General features: G+C 39.9%; 1 protein-coding gene across 1 annotated transcript in view; it reads right to left on the bottom strand.

Moving 5' to 3' along the window:
- Window positions 1-21,694, bottom strand: part of LOC308077758 (BRCA1-associated protein-like) — an 801,007-nt gene that overhangs the window by 679,863 nt on the left and 99,450 nt on the right. The gene's annotated exons all lie outside the window — the stretch shown is intronic.

The following is a 21,694-nucleotide window of genomic DNA, read 5'->3' as shown; positions in this document are numbered from 1 at the left end:
CTTTAAGTCCGGGAACGCATCCGTGTCATTTTAGATTTCTTTGGCTGTTCAAAAATAGCAGATATACAAGCTCATAGCTTGTAGATCTGCTATTTTTGAAAAATCTTGAAAATGTGTGCAAATCTTTGAACATATATTTAAATATATGTTTTAGTATTCCGGAAGGAAGGACTTTGTAACCAAGCTTTGCTGTTGTCATCTTGAATTAACCAATCTAGAATCCACACATGTCCAAGGGTGTAACATTAGTAGGTTAACCAGCGCTAGTTAAGAGCCTGTATGTGCAGTGCTAGATAATTAACACCAGCTGTAAACGCTTCTGTCTTTGATTGTGTGCGTGCGTGCGTGCGTGCGTGTGCATGTTTATATTGCCTTGTGTTAGGCTATTCAATATTTGTTACATTTTTTTTAAATTAATATTTATTTAATTTACAATAATTCAACTGTATGGCATGCTGATGTTTTGGGACATATTGTCTTTTATTATTACACAATAGTACATAAATAATTCTACACAATAAATAAATGTATGTTTTAAATAACTGATCTCAACCATAGTGATTATACGTTTTACCATAATCATGTAGCTCTACAACAGAGGTACAGCCATGACAGCAATGGATCAAAAGAATGTTTTAAAAATGTATATATAATTTGCGGTTGTGAGCTTGTAGATCGGCTATGTTCAAATAGTCGATGTATATAGATTTGAAGTGCTCATGTGGCCTATAGTCGCTTCTTTTGGGCTTGTTTTCATAGACCAGGGGCCTGTTCCTCAAAAGGTGAATTAGAGCTAAAGCCTGGCTTTTCCACCTATCCTGGCTTAATTTATCCAGGATTAGAGCTGAGTCGGTTCCTCAAAAGGTGAATTATCTTGAAGATTAGTTTAGCCAGTTCACCCTGGCTAAGTTTAGCCTTATCCGATTCCTCAAAAGAGAATTGAAGCAAGCCTAGCTTAGTTACCATGGCAATTTAGCTGTGAAGTTAGCCTGGTCAGGAGCAGGCTAACAGCCAAGCTTACTCAATCTAGTGCCTTGTTCTTCAAGTTTTTCCACAGTTAATTCAAAACATGTGTTTGTATATGGACTCATTTTAATGACCCTGCATTCAAATAAAATGAAATAAATACAATAAGATATAATCAAATGAATTACTGAAATAGTGTGTGACCATGAATCATAATCATAATTGTTTCACAATGACTCATGTGATATGTAATTGTCACTCTGTTAACACTATAGTTCATCTTGTTGTTAGATGTTTGATAATATATTACATTTTTTTTTTAATATTATAAAAAAATGTCTGACACATACATACACACACCCGTAACTAATAATTTATATATATATATATATATATATATATATATATATATATATATATATATATATATATATGTATATGTATATATATATATATATATATATATATATATATATATATATATATATATGTATATATATATATATATATATATATATATATATATATATATATATATATATATATATATATATATATATATATATATATATATATATATATATATATATAAATTATTAGTTATGGGTTTAAAGGAGCCTCTTTGTAAGTCAATGAGGAGCATATTTTAAATTATCAATTTCTAGTCAATGGAGAAATTATTTTTTATTTCTTGTCCACCTTTGGAGTTACATCATGATGGCAAGGTAACTACACAACCCAATGAAAAAGAATAAAGTCTGCACACTGGTAGATGCAAAAAGCTCCAGAATTTATTTGCTCGTCAACGTTTCGGCCTGTTCAGGCCTTCATCAGGACATATATAGTGGAAAAGGGCATACACAGAGGTTTTTATAGGTACTACTATGCAATGATAGGCTCCCCCAATAGGGCAAGTGAGGTCACATGCAACTCAATCAGGAGGTTGGCTAATACATAAAGACAAGAATATCTGGAGATAAACAGTGTGTACCCATCCCAAGATCCAAGAATAGCAAAAACAAAAATACATTTAAAGTTTCCCAAGATTAATACAGTTAGTTATAAATGTATAGAATAGGTACTCAAAGAACAAAGAACAAAGGGGGGACACAGTGACATGCTGCAGCATAGGACATGAGATAGTAATGGTTTAAACAAGGTCTAAATAATAGGGGGGATCGCCACTAAATCCCTCAACATAAGAATCATAATAATCTCAGGGAGATAAACAAAACAACGTCAGCTCTAAGAGCGTACTCTATTACAGGTGTTCTGAAGGTGTGTGAAAACACTAATAGACAGAAAACAAGTACAGGCTAAACGATTGTATAAGGGAACAAGAGAACAACTAATGCAGGCCAAGGCTCAAGATCCCTGTAATTATCAATAAAAAACATGTCCTATAGACCGCCGAAGTCTGACGTCATTTACACATCCTTTGTTTGTCTACCTGGTTCGCAGTTTTCCACCCCCGTTCTGAATCCCATAGACGTATTTAATATCGCGTCAAATAAGAACTGTGTTCCAAAAATAAACAAATGACCCCGGCGGGTTGACTCTTATGGATATGAAGCATCAACTGACGGTGAGAAAACGCTAATGTTACTTCCGCCAAATTAGTTACATTTTCGCCAGAAACAGACTGTATCAAATATAAGTGACTGACTATCATAAACGATACAGAACCTCCTCCCTGACAATAACGCCGACACGCGGTGTTTATTTTTGGACCACAATTCTTATATGAGACGATTCTAAGATGACCCAATGTTATTCTCCATAGAGAAATTACTTCCGCAAACCTGGGGATGAACGAGTGACGTCAGGACTTCGGTGCTCTATACTGCTGCACCAGGAGGAAGGAAATCCTGTCACCGGCACCCTGAAGATCACAAAAAAGAGAAAGGAGAAAGTAAGTCACTGCACCACAAACACATACAAATATTATAAGGCCTTCTAGGCAATGGCAGATAATTCAACATTAAGAATATTAAAAAGTAATAAGAGGTAAATACCCAGGTAAAATCGGAAGAGGGGAACCTAAAATATATAAATAGGCCTAATAGGGGGGTTTACAGAAATGGCCTGATATCAAAAGATTCATTTAGACCTCTTTTCACTGTGTCCAAAGTGGAAATCCAAAAAGCTTCCCTTTTGAGGAGTAAACAATCAATGTCTCCCCCTCTGGGTGGCAATGTGACACGCTCAATGCCTATATATTTCAATGAAGAGATGCAGTGTTGGGCTTTATGAAAATGTACTGCCACTGGATTTCTAAAATCCTTAGTTCTAATGTCACTCCTGTGTTCTGAGATCCTCGTTTTCAGGGGTCTTAATGTTTTGCCAATGTAAGCAAGCCCACATACACATTTGATCATGTAGATGATATTGGGTGTAGTGCAACTGATGACGCCTCTGATCTTAAAACATTTGCCTGTAACAGGGTGATTAAAAGTGTGACATTTGTAAGTAAAACTGCATTGAGCGCATCTGCCGCATTTGTAATTGCCATCTGGAATGTTACTAAGAAAATGTGTGGGAGTTGCCTGACGTAAGTGTGACCTAACCAGTAGGTTCCTCAAATTTGGTGGTCTTTTATACACAATGCGGGGAGGGACTGTAAAAGACTTGCCAAGAATAGGGTCAGAGTTTAAAATGTACCAATGCCTCCTGATCAATTTTTCAAAGTGGTGACCCAGAGGAGAATATTGAACAAAACACTTGATGTGTTTTTCAGTTCTATCTGTTCTCTCTTTGGGTTTTAAACATTCCAGTTGAGTACATCTGTTGAATTGATCTGCAGCAGGTTGAATCCATTGTACTGGATAGCCACGCTGTTTAAAACGACACTCTAGGTCTTTAGCATGTACCTGGAAAGAGTCATCTTGACTGCAAATCCTGCGGATTCTTTTGAATTGGCCCATGGGGATACCTTTTTTTTTAAGGGTGTGGGATGGTAACTGTCACCATGTAGTAGGGCATTACGATCAGTGGGCTTTCTGTACAAATTCATATTTAAAGAATTGTTTTCTTTGATGACCAGGATGTCAAGGAAATTCATACTGTTCTGATCAGATTCTATGGTAAATTTCAAAAACTGACTGCTGTGGTTAAGGAAAACATGAAAAGCTGTCAGCTCAGCAGGGGACCCAGTCCAAATCAGAAAAACATCATCAATGTAGCGCTTCCATAACTGTATATGTGACAGGAACGGATTGCAATTCGAATTCAAAATGAGATTGGCTTCAAGTAGCCCAACATAGAGGTTGGCATAATTTGGGGCCATCTTACTACCCATGGCTGTGCCACATTTTTGTAAATAAAACTCATTCTCAAACAAGAAAAAGTTTTTTGTGAGTACTACTTCAGTGAGCTCTTTTATGCATGTGGTACTCGGTATGCACTCCGTCCTCTGGTTAAGAAAAAACTCAATAGCTTCTAAGCCAACTTGGTGAGGAATGTTTGTATATAGGCTCTCTACATCGAGTGTGACTAATAGTGAGTCGTTTTCTACAGTTTCTATAGTTTGTAGAACCTGAATAAAATCACTCGAGTCTCTCACATAAGAGGGAAGTGAGAGACTACACAACCCAAACCTCTACCAAAGTGGTCTTGCAAATGTGGGGTTATTTATTGCGTGTCTCGTCCCGTCTCGTCCCCCCCGCTCATCCCGTCACGGACCCCTGTCGCGGTTGATCCCCCCCCCCCCCCGTCCCGTCCCCCGTCCCCCGTCCCGTCCTGTTGTGGCCCCCGTCGCAGTACACCCCCCCGTCCCGTCCCGTTCCCGTTCGTCCCGTTCGTCCCGTTGCCCGTCCGTCTCAAACACACACACACACACACACACACACACACACACACACACACACACACACACACACACACACACACACACACACACACACACACACACACACACTGTGTGCTTGCAATACTTTGCCATGCTTTCTCCCTGGATCTATTTATTGCGGTCGCGTTTCCTTTCTTGCTTAAATACATTTTACTTCCTTGTATGATTTCATGAGCTGCTGCAGTGCTGCTATTCAGCCACAGAGAAGAACACTGCTCTGGTTTTGGACTCCGTGATTGGTCAAGTTCAAGGAATCTGCGCTCGAGTTCATGGTCTTTTATAGAAATACGTCGCCGGCGAATCACCGCCCATTCAGCCTGGCTTCATTATCCTGGCTGGACACAGCCTGGCTTGACATAGCCTAGCTCGACAAAGTTGCTCCTTTTCAGCCTGGCTTGGCGTCTGAGGAACGGAATAAACGAGGCTTTTCGGACCCGACTTTGTCAAGACTGGATTTGGCTTAAGGCCAGGCTTTTTTAATTCACCTTTTGAGGAACAGGCCCCAGGTGTAAATTCAGACGGAGTGTGTTTGGTAAAACAGTCTTCTCTGTTAGAGCCTCCCACCACTGGAACTGTCTTCCTACCAAAGTAAGAGAGACCAACAACTATCTAACCTTCAAATTCAACCTTAAAAGATGGCTAAAAGCTAACCAAATTTGTAATCACTGATGTGTCTTCTCCTATTTTACTGTATTTTTTTTGTCTTTTGTACTATGTCTACTTGTTTTGTATTGTTGACGATGTCTCTTTTTGTATGGATAACTATAACACTTTTTTAACAGCCTGCCCAGGGACTACAGATGAAAATTTGCCAACTCTGGCTAACTCTGGCTCATTTACATGGATGTGAATAACTGACATGTTGATCAATGTGCATTGTCCCTGTTAAATAAATAAATAAATACAAAAAAATAAAATCAGCCATTACGACACCATCAAGGCACCGCCAAAATATATTTTAGTCGACTAAATCAAGTGTAGATTTATTCGACTATAATCTTATACTTAGTCTACTAAAACTAAATCAAAATTTGCTGTCAAAATCAACACTGATGTGAATACAGTTTGTACATCACAGATCAACAGAACATGAAGAAAAGAACCATCACAGCTCTCCTTCAGTGTTTACTGATCAACCTGTAATCAAAGTATACAATAACACTGTGATTCTCACTTTGTGTTAATATAGCATCAAAATCTGTGTAGCCACTTCAAACCTGTATACATCAACCGTTTGAAAATAGCAGATCTACAAGATCAGCAATTGACATGATCTGTAGATCTTTTAGAAAGCTTTTCAAAACCTTGTCAGATGGGTGGCCAAACCAAATATACAGTATATGATTGATTGATTTTTCTTTGTTAAAGTGTCATCCTTCCAAGGAAGCCCCGCCCATACGGACTTACAGGATACTTTTACATTTGACATGAACCGACATAACTCACAAACAATGAGCAAAGGAATGAATATTAACTTGACTTGAAAACGTTTTACAACCACTGCTGTAGCACACATGAACATGTATTCACATCAACAGATCTCAGCCTTCAGTGCGTCATTACACTGGAGCTCAATCAGCTCCATGTGTAGGTTTGGTGGTGCGCTTTCCACGTCAGCTGCAAATGGATTGCTGAACAGTTCAAACCTGCTTTTTTGGGTCTCAAAGTCGGCAAATCGCCGCTTGAAGTCGGCACCAAGTATGCTGAGTTTTTCAGCAAATCGTGCACTCGGGAACCCGGCGGTAGAGACCTGCTCTCTCATGGTCTGGCAGCACGGAAAATGGCAAAAGTTTTCGTGTCCCATCTGCGTCTCCCAGAGGAGCAGCTTGGTTTTAAAAGCCTTCACTGTGGCGTACATGTCGGAGATGACGCGCCCACGCCCCTGCAGCTGCAGATTCAGTGCATTAAGGTGGCCTGTTATGTCGCAGAGAAACGCCACTTCACACAATAAGAATAGGCCTAAGGCTCTTTTTGCCGTACTTAACACTCTGGTTAACCCAGCTCCCCCCCAGTTCCTATCTTCTCTAATAATGACTGTGATCAATTTCTATCATTTTTCCTTGATAATGTGGACAATATCAGGTCTAAGATAACACCGCCTAGTATCACCAAACTGACCATCCTCCCCCAGTTTCGTCACTGTCCCAGTTTAACATGATCTCCTTAGAGGATCTCTCACCAATTGTGTCCCATATGAATCCCTCCTCTAGCCCTGTTGACACCATTCCTACTGCCCTTTTAAAAGATGCTTTTAACTGTCTAAATCCTTACATCCTGTCAATAATCAATATCCTCTGGGTGTGTGCCCGATCACTTTAAACACGCAAGTATCCAACCACTCTTAAAAAAACCAAGCCTTGATCCACAAGTTCACAGCAATTACAGGCCAATCTCCAAACTCCCTTTCATCTAATTTTTTTTAGAAAAAGTTGTCTTTAATCAACTTCTACAGTTCCTTAATAATAACAATACATTTGATAAGTTTCAGTCCGGCTTCCGCCAGAAGCACAGCACTGAAACTGCACTACTTAAAGTCTCTAGTGACATCCTTATGAGGGCCGATGTCGGTGAGTGTTCGGTGCTGCTGCTGCTTGACTTAAGCGCAGCATTCGACACGATAGATCATTCCATCCTCCTTGATAGGCTCCAACAGTGGGTGGGACTAACCGGGTCGGCCCTGGCATGGTTATCCTCCTATCTGACAGGGAGAAGTGTGGCTGTCGCTTGTGACAATTATGTTTCCTCCTCAGCTCCCCTGACCTGTGGGGTCCCCCAGGGTTCCATACTTGGTCCAATTCTATTCTCCCTCTATATGCTCCCCCTTGGCACTCTTATTAACAGCTTTGAAGGAATATCGTATCATTGTTATGCTGATGATACACAATTATATCTCTCATTTAAGCAAAATTATCTCACTAAACTCACAGTCTTGCATGACTGTTTAACCGGTATCAATTAAATGGATGGCACAAAACTTTTTACAACTCAACCCAGATAAAACCGAAATCCTCATCATAGGTCCTGAGATTAGCTCAAATGCAATTCGTCTGTCCCTTGGTCCCCTGGCAACTAATGTCAAACAGACTGCAAAGAACCTAGGTGTCTTCTTCGACAATCAAATGAACTTCGAGTTCCATATTAAAAAGGTTACCCAGTCATGCTTCTACCATCTACGCAATATTGCAAAAATTAAATCAATGCTCACTTCTCAAGACCTGGAAAAAGTCATGCACGCTTTTGTATCCTCCCGTCTTGACTATTGTAACGGACTCTATACCACCCTGAGCCGTTCATCATTATCCCGACTCCAACTAGTGCAGAATACGGCAGCCAGAATCCTCACTAACACCAACCGCAGAGCACACATAACTCCGGTGTTAGCCGCACTGCACTGGCTACCAGTTAGGTCCAGAATAGATTTTAAAATTATCCTAACTACTTATAAAGCATTACACGGGCTGGCCCCACCTTATATTTTGGACCTACTGCCTCCTAAGGACAATATGAGATCCCTCAGGTCCTCTGACAAAGGCCTTCTTAAAATACCTGCGTCCAATCGCAAAACAAAGGGTGACCGGGCTTTTGCAGTGGTTGCTCCCACACTGTGGAACGCCCTACCATTGGCCATAAAAAATGCAGAGTCTGTTGAAGGTTTTAAGAGGATATTAAAAACACATTTGTTCCGTAAGCATTTTTACCCACAAAGTTCTACCTGACTTTCACAGACAAATTGCTTTGTTTTAATCCTTGTTGTTGTATTGTTTTATTACTCTATTTATATACTTTTATACTCTGTTGTTAACTTGTTAATTTTGTTTAATTGTGTTCCATTGTACAGCACTTTGTAACCTTGTTTTGAAATGTGCTTTATAAATAAAATGTACTTACTTACTTACTTACTTACACAGAAACTTTTGATCTCGAAGCTCTGTCGTGTCTTTCCCTTTGCTTTCCATGACAGATCTCCTCACGCAGCTCGAAACATCTTTTCAGTACCTTTCCCTGGCTTAGCCATCGCACCTCTGTGTGATAGGGCAGATCACCATACTCTGAATTTAACTCCCCCAAAAACATCTTGAACTGGCGGTGATTTAATCCTCTGGCTCTGATGAAGTTAACTGCTTTTTTTTTATCGTGCTCATTACATGTTCCATTTTCAAGGCTTTGCCACACAACGACTCCTGGTGTATGATGCAGTGATACGATGTCAGCTCACCTTTGTCGTTCTCCTCCTGTATTCTCTCCCGAATCTTTGCCACCAATCCACTCTTGTTACCACACATAGCAGGCGCTCCGTCTGTTGTCAGTCCCACAAGTTTATCCCAAGGCAGCCCCATGTCATTTACACACCTGGAGACCTCTTCGTACAGATCTTTTCCTGTAGTTGTGCCATGCATATGACGTAATCCCAAAAACTCTTCAGTTACGCACAGGCCAGAGTCTACTCCACGGATGAAAATTGACAGCTGGGCAATGTCAGATATGTCCGTGCTCTCGTCCACAGCAAGGGAGTATGCGACAAATTCTTTTCCCTTTCTCACAAGCTGCTGTTTTAGATTGGTGGAAAGCTCTTGTACACGGTCAGCAACGGTGTTTCTGCTCAGGCTCACATTTGAAAACAATTGCCTTTTTTCCGGGCACACGGCGTCACAAACTTTCATCATGCAGTTTTTGATAAACTCTCCCTCGGTAAAAGGCCGGGCTGATTTTGCGACCTCTTCTGCAACAATAAGACTGGCCTTGACAGCAGCCTCGCTTTGTGATTTAGCTTTTGTGAACAAAGCCTGCTGGGACTTCAGACCTTTTTTTAATTCTTCTACCTTCTGTAGCCTTTGTTGTCCATATTCTTATATTTGTCTATCTCTTTGTGTTTCGCTGACGTTAAGAAGTGCCTTCTTAGGTTATATTCTTTCATTACCACCACACTGTCTCCACACAGAAGACACACAGGTTTTCCCTTTACGTCGGTGAACATGTATTCTGCCTCCCACCTGGCTTGAAAATCCCTGTGCTCAGAGTCCACCTTTCGTTTCGCCATTTTTGGGGAGAGGAGTACCTGTTGACCACAGTTGAATGCGATACGCTGCCAGTCAGTGCCACTGCTGCAGTCACAGTGTGATGAATACCGAAGACGCGGTTTCTGGATACAAATACACTCGCATTGCATGGCGGGACTGGTAAACAGTCAGTTCGCCCAAAACGCCTTTTATTTTTTAGGAAAAATAAAAAATAAAAGCCTGGAGAGCGAGGCTACCCAAAACCCCACTCACCCCATTGTTTTGGTTTACTGAGGTTATGTTTAGGAGACGGATAGACGCCGGAGGCGAGTGGGATTTTTTTTTTTTGCAATATTTTTTTGCAATATATATATATTTATTTTTGCAATATGCTGGTGGGCCAGTTATAATTGTAATTCAATAACATCTCGCGGGCCAAAAATAATTTCTCACGGGCCTGATTTGGCCCGCGGGCCTTGAGTTTGACATATATGCTTTACGGGGTCTGTCACTCAATACTTCACCACATCGCTGTAAACCTGTAAACCTGTAAACCTGTGATGTGACAATAAAACATACAGACTCAGATTCTATTCCCCTGCTCAGGAGCAACTCGGCTCTAGGTTGGGAGGCCATGGAGCCTAAAAGGTCCCGGGTAGGCCTGCTTCATCGCTCCTCCTCCTCCTCCATGGTACCATGGTAATCTCAGGCTAATGATGGAATAATGTAATGTTAAACACTAAGATGTCTATCAGTCCCCGTCAGTCCCTGTCAGTCCCTGTCAGACCATCAGTCACCGTCAGACCATCAGACCACCGTCAGACCATCAGTCACCGTCAGACCATCAGTCACCGTCAGACCATCAGTCACCGTCAGACCATCAGTCACCGCAGCACCGCAGCACACCTGGTGGGGCTCTCAAGAAATAGTTAATAAAAAGGTCTTAAAATGCATTAAATTTGTACTTCAAACATTTGCTAATACTCTGTCCATTTTCACTTTAGCACACTAACCATTTTCTCTCTAATCTGTTAAGAAGACAGTTCAGAAACCTGCCTACCAGTGACATCATTTCAAGCTAATGGACATTGAAAATGATGACCATTGATGTGATGTCACTGGTAGGCAGGTTTCTGAACTGTCCACTGCCCTCCTCTGAGACACAGAGTAGACATAAATGGTGCCATTTTGTATGAGCACTTTTACTTAATTAAACAGCAACAATACTTTTCCCACCACTGCATAACACATGCACTCGTATTTCAATAAAGGTAAACATCCTTATTTATTGGTGGTGAATGGCCTGAATACTTTGCACTGATTAGTTTACCCCATATGAATAGCTTATGTGAGCATAATAAAGAAAAGCAGAATAATACATTAAATTACTATCCAAAAAAAAGTTGTTTCTAATTAATTCTACAGTTTCACAAGTTCTCAGTGCTTTGTCATAAATTACACTCTTCTACCATATGAATCTGTCATTCATAATTATTGATGAAATTCAAGGTCATGGGTTCGATCCCGGGCACCACTACTCTGCATAGGAGTAGCACGGGTTGGGTCTTGGCTCCACATTAGCAATCCATCTCCCATCTGGGAGCTACATAACCTGTGTTACAGTGGCTTGAAAAGGAACCAACACAGCTCTCATTCAAAGTTTACTGACTGACCTGTAATCACTTGAGGGGAAAGATGTCAAAATATGTGGAGGAAATTCATGACAGTGGAAACCCTGTGTGTAGCTTCTTTTTTTTTTCTCTACGGTATTTGAAAATAGCAGATCTAAACTAATGGATCATAGAATACAGAGAGACAGTGTAGTGTCTCAGTAAACTATAGGATCATAGAATACAGGGACAGTGTAGTGTCTCAGTAAACTATAGGATCATAGAATACAGGGACAGTGTAGTGTCTCAGTAAACTATAGGATCATAGAATACATAGAGACAGTGTAGTGTCTCAGTAAACTATTGGATCATAGAATACATAGAGACAGTGTAGTGTCTCAGTAAACTAGTGGATCATAGAATACATAGAGACAGTGTAGTGTCTCAGTAAACTATTGGATCATAGAATACATAGAGACAGTGTAGTGTCTCAGTAAACTATTGGATCATAGAATACATAGAGACAGTGTAGTGTCTCAGTAAACTATTGGATCATAGAATACAGAGACAGTGTAGTGTCTCAGTAAACTATAGGATCATAGAATACAGAGAGACAGTGTAGTGTCTCAGTAAACTATAGGATCATAGAATACATAGAGACAGTGTAGTGTCTCAGTAAACTACAGGATCATAGAATACAGAGACAGTGTAGTGTCTCAGTAAACTATAGGATCATAGAATACATAGAGACAGTGTAGTGTCTCAGTAAACTATTGGATCATAGAATACATAGAGACAGTGTAGTGTCTCAGTAAACTACAGGATCATAGAATACATAGAGACAGTGTAGTGTCTCAGTAAACTACAGGATCATAGAATACAGAGACAGTGTAGTGTCTCAGTAAACTATAGGATCATAGAATACATAGAGACAGTGTAGTGTCTCAGTAAACTATTGGATCATAGAATACATAGAGACAGTGTAGTGTCTCAGTAAACTACAGGATCATAGAATACAGAGAGACAGTGTAGTGTCTCAGTAAACTACAGGATCATAGAATACAGAGAGACAGTGTAGTGTCTCAGTAAACTATAGGATCATAGAATACAGAGAGAGAGTTTAGTGTCTCAGTAAACTATAGGATCATAGAATACAGAGAGAGTGTAGTGTCTCAGTAAACTATAGGATCATAGAATACAGAGAGACAGTGTAGTGTCTCAGTAAACTATAGGATCATAGAATACAGAGACAGTGTAGTGTCTCAGTAAACTATAGGATCATAGAATACAGAGAGACAGTGTAGTGTCTCAGTAAACTACAGGATCATAGAATACAGAGAGACAGTGTAGTGTCTCAGTAAACTATAGGATCATAGAATACAGAGAGACAGTGTAGTGTCTCAGTAAACTACAGGATCATAGAATACAGAGAGACAGTGTAGTGTCTCAGTAAACTACAGGATCATAGAATACAGAGAGACAGTGTAGTGTCTCAGTAAACTACAGGATCATAGAATACAGAGAGACAGTGTAGTGTCTCAGTAAACTACAGGATCATAGAATACAGAGAGACAGTGTAGTGTCTCAGTAAACTATAGGATCATAGAATACAGAGAGACAGTGTAGTGTCTCAGTAAACTATAGGATCATAGAATACAGAGAGAGTAGTGTCTCAGTAAACTATAGGATCATAGAATACAGAGAGACAGTGTAGTGTCTCAGTAAACTATAGGATCATAGAATACATAGAGACAGTGTAGTGTCTCAGTAAACTATAGGATCATAGAATACATAGAGACAGTGTAGTGTCTCAGTAAACTATAGGATCATAGAATACAGAGAGACAGTGTAGTGTCTCAGTAAACTACAGGATCATAGAATACAGAGAGACAGTGTAGTGTCTCAGTAAACTATAGGATCATAGAATACAGAGAGAGAGTTTAGTGTCTCAGTAGACTATAGGATCATAGAATACAGAGAGAGAGTTTAGTGTCTCAGTAAACTATAGGATCATAGAATACAGAGACAGTGTAGTGTCTCAGTAAACTATAGGATCATAGAATACAGAGAGACAGTGTAGTGTCTCAGTAAACTATAGGATCATAGAATACAGAGACAGTGTAGTGTCTCAGTAAACTATAGGATCATAGAATACAGAGAGACAGTGTAGTGTATCAGTAAACTATAGGATCATAGAATACAGAGACAGTGTAGTGTCTCAGTAAACTATAGGATCATAGAATACAGAGAGACAGTGTAGTGTCTCAGTAAACTATAGGATCATAGAATACAGAGACAGTGTAGTGTCTCAGTAAACTATAGGATCATAGAATACAGAGACAGTGTAGTGTCTCAGTAAACTATAGGATCATAGAATACAGAGAGACAGTGTAGTGTCTCAGTAAACTATAGGATCATAGAATACAGAGACAGTGTAGTGTCTCAGTAAACTATAGGATCATAGAATACAGAGAGACAGTGTAGTGTCTCAGTAAACTATAGGATCATAGAATACAGAGACAGTGTAGTGTCTCAGTAAACTATAGGATCATAGAATACAGAGAGACAGTGTAGTGTCTCAGTAAACTATAGGATCATAGAATACAGAGAGACAGTGTAGTGTCTCAGTAAACTATAGGATCATAGAATACAGAGACAGTTTAGTGTCTCAGTAAACTATAGGATCATAGAATACAGAGAGACAGTGTAGTGTCTCAGTAAACTATAGGATCATAGAATACAGAGACAGTGTAGTGTCTCAGTAAACTATAGGATCATAGAATACAGAGACAGTGTAGTGTCTCAGTAAACTATAGGATCATAGAATACACAGAGACAGTGTAGTGTCTCAGTAAACTATAGGATCATAGAATACAGAGACAGTGTAGTGTCTCAGTAAACTATAGGATCATAGAATACAGAGACAGTGTAGTGTCTCAGTAAACTATAGGATCATAGAATACAGAGAGACAGTGTAGTGTCTCAGTAAACTATAGGATCATAGAATACAGAGAGACAGTGTAGTGTCTCAGTAAACTATAGGATCATAGAATACAGAGATACAGGGTAGTGTCTCAGTAAACTATAGGATCATAGAATACAGAGACAGTGTAGTGTCTCAGTAAACTATAGGATCATAGAATACAGAGAGACAGTGTAGTGTCTCAGTAAACTATAGGATCATAGAATACAGAGACAGTGTAGTGTCTCAGTAAACTATAGGATCATAGAATACAGAGAGACAGTGTAGTGTCTCAGTAAACTATAGGATCATAGAATACAGAGACAGTGTAGTGTCTCAGTAAACTATAGGATCATAGAATACAGAGAGACAGTGTAGTGTCTCAGTAAACTATAGGATCATAGAATACAGAGACAGTGTAGTGTCTCAGTAAACTATAGGATCATAGAATACAGAGACAGTGTAGTGTCTCAGTAAACTATAGGATCATAGAATACAGAGAGACAGTGTAGTGTCTCAGTAAACTATAGGATCATAGAATACAGAGACAGTGTAGTGTCTCAGTAAACTATAGGATCATAGAATACAGAGAGACAGTGTAGTGTCTCAGTAAACTATAGGATCATAGAATACAGAGACAGTGTAGTGTCTCAGTAAACTATAGGATCATAGAATACAGAGAGACAGTGTAGTGTCTCAGTAAACTATAGGATCATAGAATACAGAGAGACAGTGTAGTGTCTCAGTAAACTATAGGATCATAGAATACAGAGACAGTTTAGTGTCTCAGTAAACTATAGGATCATAGAATACAGAGAGACAGTGTAGTGTCTCAGTAAACTATAGGATCATAGAATACAGAGACAGTGTAGTGTCTCAGTAAACTATAGGATCATAGAATACAGAGACAGTGTAGTGTCTCAGTAAACTATAGGATCATAGAATACACAGAGACAGTGTAGTGTCTCAGTAAACTATAGGATCATATAATACAGAGACAGTGTAGTGTCTCAGTAAACTATAGGATCATATAATACAGAGACAGTGTAGTGTCTCAGTAAACTATAGGATCATAGAATACAGAGAGACAGTGTAGTGTCTCAGTAAACTATAGGATCATAGAATACAGAGAGACAGTGTAGTGTCTCAGTAAACTATAGGATCATAGAATACAGAGATACAGGGTAGTGTCTCAGTAAACTATAGGATCATAGAATACAGAGACAGTGTAGTGTCTCAGTAAACTATAGGATCATAGAATACAGAGAGACAGTGTAGTGTCTCAGTAAACTATAGGATCATAGAATACAGAGACAGTGTAGTGTCTCAGTAAACTATAGGATCATAGAATACAGAGAGACAGTGTAGTGTCTCAGTAAACTGTAGGATGGGACAGTGTAGTGTCTCAGTAAACTGAGACACTACACTGTCACTACACTGCAGACACAGCTGCAGGCACACTTAAAATATCGTAGAAATTGTGTTCCTAGTTTATTTTTATCAATAAATTTATCATTTATTACATCTTATAAAGGCAACATCAACTACATAGTCAAAAATGAGAGCCAGCGACACTTAATTAGCAAAACAGTCTTTTATTATGATTTTATTATTGGTCATTTTGCTGGGGAAGCCCTGATTGGACAGTGATAAAAAAAACAAAAGGAGCTTTAGTCCAAAACTAAAGATTTGGAGATTCCTAATAATAATAGATTCCTATAACAGAGGTAGTAATAATAATAAAAACATTCCTCCAACAGCGGTAGAACCAAACACAAAGGTTTGCCTTCCATACATGAAATGAATTCTTGGTTAAACATCTCTCTCTCTCTCTCTCTCTCTCTCTCTCTCTCTCTCTCTCTCTCTCTCTCTCTCTCTCTCTCTCGTCTCTCTCTCTCTCTCTCTCTCTCTCTCTCTCTCTCTCTCTCTCTCGGTGATTCATTGCTTGAGCCATGCTGGCACAGGAAAATCAAGTGAGAAAGAAATACTTAACCTTTTACAATTTAGATAGTGAGTTAAAACTTTACCAACAGTGGTCTAGCCACCTCCCCCTTCAACCTCAAATATGACCTAAAACAAGTGAATGATGTGGAAGGCTTGGTAGCCCAAGAGGAAAGGTGAGGTGTCACATTCTGAAGGTTGTGGGTTTCAATCTTGGTTGTAGTGATTCTACACATTTGTCCTTTTTAAGCCGAACAGCATGGAAGTTGCCTACTGCTCTCGACCCTAGTTTTTATCATCTAAAATGAAGAAATGACTAACAAATGACAAAACAGGAATGACATGTAACGCCATTATTAAGGCTAAAATAAAACGTCTCTCTATTTGCTCTCAATGAAAGAGTAAAAATATTCCAACAAATGGTTTTAAACAATAACCTAATAATATCCAAGATGTTTTGTTATTTCTAGTTTTGGCAGTTTTATTCTATTGCGCAAGATGTTATGTTTTTGTTTGACACCTTTACTTTGATGGTTGTTTTGACTTTTTATATATTGAGCCCTTATTGTCTCCACCAGGCCGAAAGGCATGGCGAGAGAGTATGTTTTATCCCCTGTCCGTCCGTCCGTCCGTATGTGTGTGTCCTGTCCGTCTGTTAGCAGCTAATCTCCGGCACCGTTGGCCCGTTTGCTGCAAAACTGTGCACACACACTCCCTGGGTGCCAATTCAGAACCTCTGCCCCAAATTCTTCACATGGGCCTGTTATGGTACCACCAGGAGGCCTATTTGCGCAAAACCCATTTTTGGATATTACTCCTACAGATTTTATCCAAATATCACGCAAATTGGTACACAGTATCTCTATAGTCATGTGATCAAGACCGATCTGTCTGATATTTCATATTCCATCCTGATTGGTTAAGGTTGGCTTCCAAAGTTTGCAGGATTGGTCTGTTTTGAACAAAATGTCTCAAATCATGAACACAGCCTGCGATTTCCGTGAAAATGTGCCCGCACATTCCCACTAGGCCGAGGAAGAAATGCCACCCTTTTCACATTGACCTATTATAGCGCCACCAGGAGGCCAATATAACCTACCTGACCTGGCGGAGACTTGTGCTCCGAGGAGCACTTTTTCTAGTTGAGTTTTGAACCTATGACCATCAGTCTATATACCTCTGGTTTGTGGATTGAGCCACACTGGCATGGAATTGAGACGTGAGAACAAAATACTTAACTTTTTAGACCAACAGTGGTCTTGCCACTTCCCCCTTTAACCTCAAATATGACTTAAAGGAGAAATCCGGACATTTTAAGTGTTATCTTAGATGTGTCGTTACTCACCTACCGACGTAAAAAGTGGCATTGTTTATTTCCAGAGATTCCCCTGTCGTCATATTTTCAACCCCCTCCGTTGTCATAATGGGAGCGCGTGGCATAGGGAAATTCGTCTATTATAACCGATGCAAAGTTATTTTTTTCTCTACTACTACTCATTGTGGAGTCTCATGATAGTCAAACATGCAGTGAAAGTTCCTGAGAGGCTACCGCTAATGACGAACGAGCTAACGCTAGTTGCTTGTTTCTCTCCCAGAACCTGGCAACTTGGTGTTGCCATGTTGAGAAACAAGCAACTAGCGTTAGCTCGTTCGTCATTAGCGGTAGCCTCTCAGGAACTTTTACAGCATGTTTGACTATCATGAGACTGATGCCCAACAGACCCTCCTAACACTACTGGCACCTTCCTACTGAGCCTGCCTAGATACGTTCCAAACCGCCCCCTCAGGTCGTCTAGTGCTGACCTAGCCTGGTTCCAGACCATAGACCCCGCCCACTCTCTGAGTGGACTGCCTCTTGGTGTTGTAAATGTGAACCTAGGATTTATTCTGTACAAAATGTATTGTCCAATGAGAGTCGGAGGTGGGGGTGGGGATCCCTTAGGATTGGTTCAGGGAAATTCTAATCCCCTCCCCCTTGTAATCGCCAACGCCGGAGCCGATGTCAGACTGAAGCCCCACGCTGCTTCAGTCTGATAATCAGGCTAGTGCTGACCTGCTCCAAGTGCCTACAATGCCATATAAAAAACACGGTGAAGCACCATCCTGCTTCTACGGACCGACAGCGTGGAATAAACTCCCATTACACCTAAGACAGGCAGCCTCTGTGGATAGCTTTAAAGCACCATTACACCTAAGACTCTGTGGATAGCTTTAAAGCACCATTACACCTAAGACAGGCAGCCTCTGTGGATAGCTTTAAAGCACCATTACACCTAAGACAGACAGACCTCTGTGGATAGCTTTAAAGCACCATTACACCTAAGACAGCCTCTGTGGATAGCTTTAAAGCACCATTACACCTAAGACAGGCAGCCTCTGTGGATAGCTTTAAAGCACCATTACACTTAAGACAGACAGTCTCTGTGGATAGCTTTAAAGCACCATTACACCTAAGACAGACAGCCTCTGTGGATAGCTTTAAAGCACCATTACACCTAAGACAGGCAGCCTCTGTGGATAGCTTTAAAGCACCATTACACCTAAGACTCTGTGGATAGCTTTAAAGCACCATTACACCTAAGACTCTGTGGATAGCTTTAAAGCACCATTACACCTAAGACAGGCAGCCTCTGTGGATAGCTTTAAAGCACCATTACACCTAAGACAGACCTCTGTGGATAGCTTTAAAGCACCATTACACCTAAGACTCTGTGGATAGCTTTAAAGCACCATTACACCTAAGACAGGCAGCCTCTGTGGATAGCTTTAAAGCACCATTACACCTAAGACTCTGTGGATAGCTTTAAAGCACCATTACACCTAAGACAGAGAGCCTCTGTGGATAGCTTTAAAGCACCATTACACCTAAGACTCTGTGGATAGCTTTAAAGCACCATTACACCTAAGACTCTGTGGATAGCTTTAAAGCACCATTACACCTAAGACAGAGAGCCTCTGTGGATAGCTTTAAAGCACCATTACACCTAAGACTCTGTGGATAGCTTTAAAGCACCATTACACCTAAGACAGAGAGCCTCTGTGGATAGCTTTAAAGCACGGCTCAAGACCTATTTCTTCACTCTTGCTTTTAGTTGATTTTTACATTTCTGTGTTGTTATTCTTGTCCTCACTGTTTTTCCTGATTCACTGCCTTTTTTTAATGTTGTTCTATGCTTGTCTTTTTTTTGTCTTTATTGTTAAATTATTTGTTCATACATTTTGAACTTGTGAAATGTTAGTTTACACCACTGTGGAGAACCTGTGTGTGTGAGAGAGTAGCATGGGCAGCATATCTTTTCGGGTCTATGATCTATGGTCCGTCCTAATAAAATCATTGATGCGACGTAGTTCGGCTTATTTTTTTAATGTAAATGTGCGTGCACTTTCCGGAGACTATTTAGTGTCTGTATTATCCCACGGGGAAATTCTATTCCATTTAGAGAGAGAGAGAGAGAGAGAGAGAGAGAGAGAGAGAGAGAGAGAGAGAGAGAGAGACCCCCGGGGGAGCTGTCCACTCTCCAGTGCTGAAGTGCTGAAACAGCAATCCGAGGCGTTGTGAGCTTGAAGATCGTCTATTTTCACAATTTTGGCCTCTTTCTTATATTTTTTGATTATTATTTGTATTTTTTTCTCCCCCCTTAGCTACTCAAGGAGAAATTAAACATCGTCTTCTCCAGATAGACAGACTGCCCATGAAAGCTTGGACAGAACAGTATTTAGACAACTTTTTTTGCATTTGCTTTTGCAATCCTCCCGATTGCAGGTCACAAAGCACAAGTTTGTGAACGAGGCCCAGACTCCCAAATACAAGTACAGTTGACAGTTATATCCCGAGGCCATAATACGTTCCACCAAAGGCTGATATTTCATAGATTTTAAGCAAAGGTATGTTTTTACACCATTTGTATGATTTCATTGAGGTATTTCATTTTTTGTTACATCATTTGTGTATTTCTCTGTCAACATTCCGATGTAATCACAATTTTAGATTGTTTTATTGTGTTATAGCGCCACCAGGAGGCCGATTTGTGCAAAACCCATTTACTCCTACAGATTTTATCCAAACGTCACGCAAATCGGTACACAGTATCTCTATAGTCATGTGATCAAGACGGATCTGTCTGATATTTCATATTCCATCCTGATTGGCTAAGGTTTGCTTCCAAAGTTCGCAGTATTGGTCCGTTTTGAACAAAATGTCTCAAATCATGAACACAGTGTGTGATTTCCGTGAAAATTTGCACGCACATTCCCACTAGGCCGAGGAAGAAAAGCCACCCTTTTCACATTGCCCTGTTAAAGCGCCACCAGGAGGCCACAATAACAACCTGACAAGGCGGAGACCTGTGCTCCAAGGAGCACTTTTTCTAGTTTTGTTTTAATTGAGCTTTGAACCCAAACCTTTGGTTTGTAAACCCTTGATTTATTGCTTGAGCCACGCTGGCGTTGAAGTTGCAAATGAGAACGTATTACTTAACCCACCATTTAGAATTTAGATGGAGACTGAAAATGTTCTTTAGGAGGTTTGAACCTTAAACCTTCAGCTAACAAACCCCTGTTTTATTTCTCAAGTCACACTTGGCATGGAAGATGCATTTGAGAACGTAATACTTAACCGACCCTTCAGAATTTAGATCGAAGTGAAAAATATTATTTCAGAGATTTGATCCTCCACCCTTTTTTAATAAACCAGTTGTTCTCAAACCTTTTCATGTCAAGGAGCCAGGGACCCCCATAAGAGAAGATTTTCATATCAAATCCTGCCATATCTCCTGCACCACAATCACACAGGAAATATTTGTGACAACTATGGTAATTACTTAGCCTTCTCTTGCACGCTCTTCAGTGAAACATTTGAGCCAGGTACAAGACAAAGTTGAAGGACTCTTCCTTGGTTTTGTTCAGTGGTGTAAAGTAACTAAGTACATTTACTCAAGTACTGTACTTACTGTACTGTACAATTTTGAGGTATTTTTTACTTTACCGGAGTATTTCCAATTTTCTGTACTTTTACTTCTACTCCTTTACATCTCAGAGGAAAATATTGTACTTTTACTCCACTACAATTATTTGAAAACTTTAGTTACTAGTTGCTTTGCAGATATATATTATTATATTATAAAACATACATTTACCACTTCAGCCCTATTTTATACCTAGGCTATTTGAAAATAGCCGATCTACAAGCTCACAACGCGTCGCATCGCGACGTGTTGTGAGCTTGTAGATCTGCTATTTTCAAACATTTGAGTAGTTTTACTTTTGGTACTTTAAGTATACATTTTGATACCAATATTTTTGTACTTTTACTCAAGTAAATTTTTAATTCCGGACTTTTACTCGTAACAGAGTATTTCTACAATGCAGTATT

Source organism: Gymnoscopelus braueri (assembly GCF_963280865.1).
Source record: "Gymnoscopelus braueri genome assembly, chromosome: 22".
Classification (NCBI taxonomy): domain Eukaryota; kingdom Metazoa; phylum Chordata; class Actinopteri; order Myctophiformes; family Myctophidae; genus Gymnoscopelus; species Gymnoscopelus braueri.
Note: the sequence above shows the minus strand (reverse complement) of the source record. Positions and strands in the feature narration are given on the sequence as shown.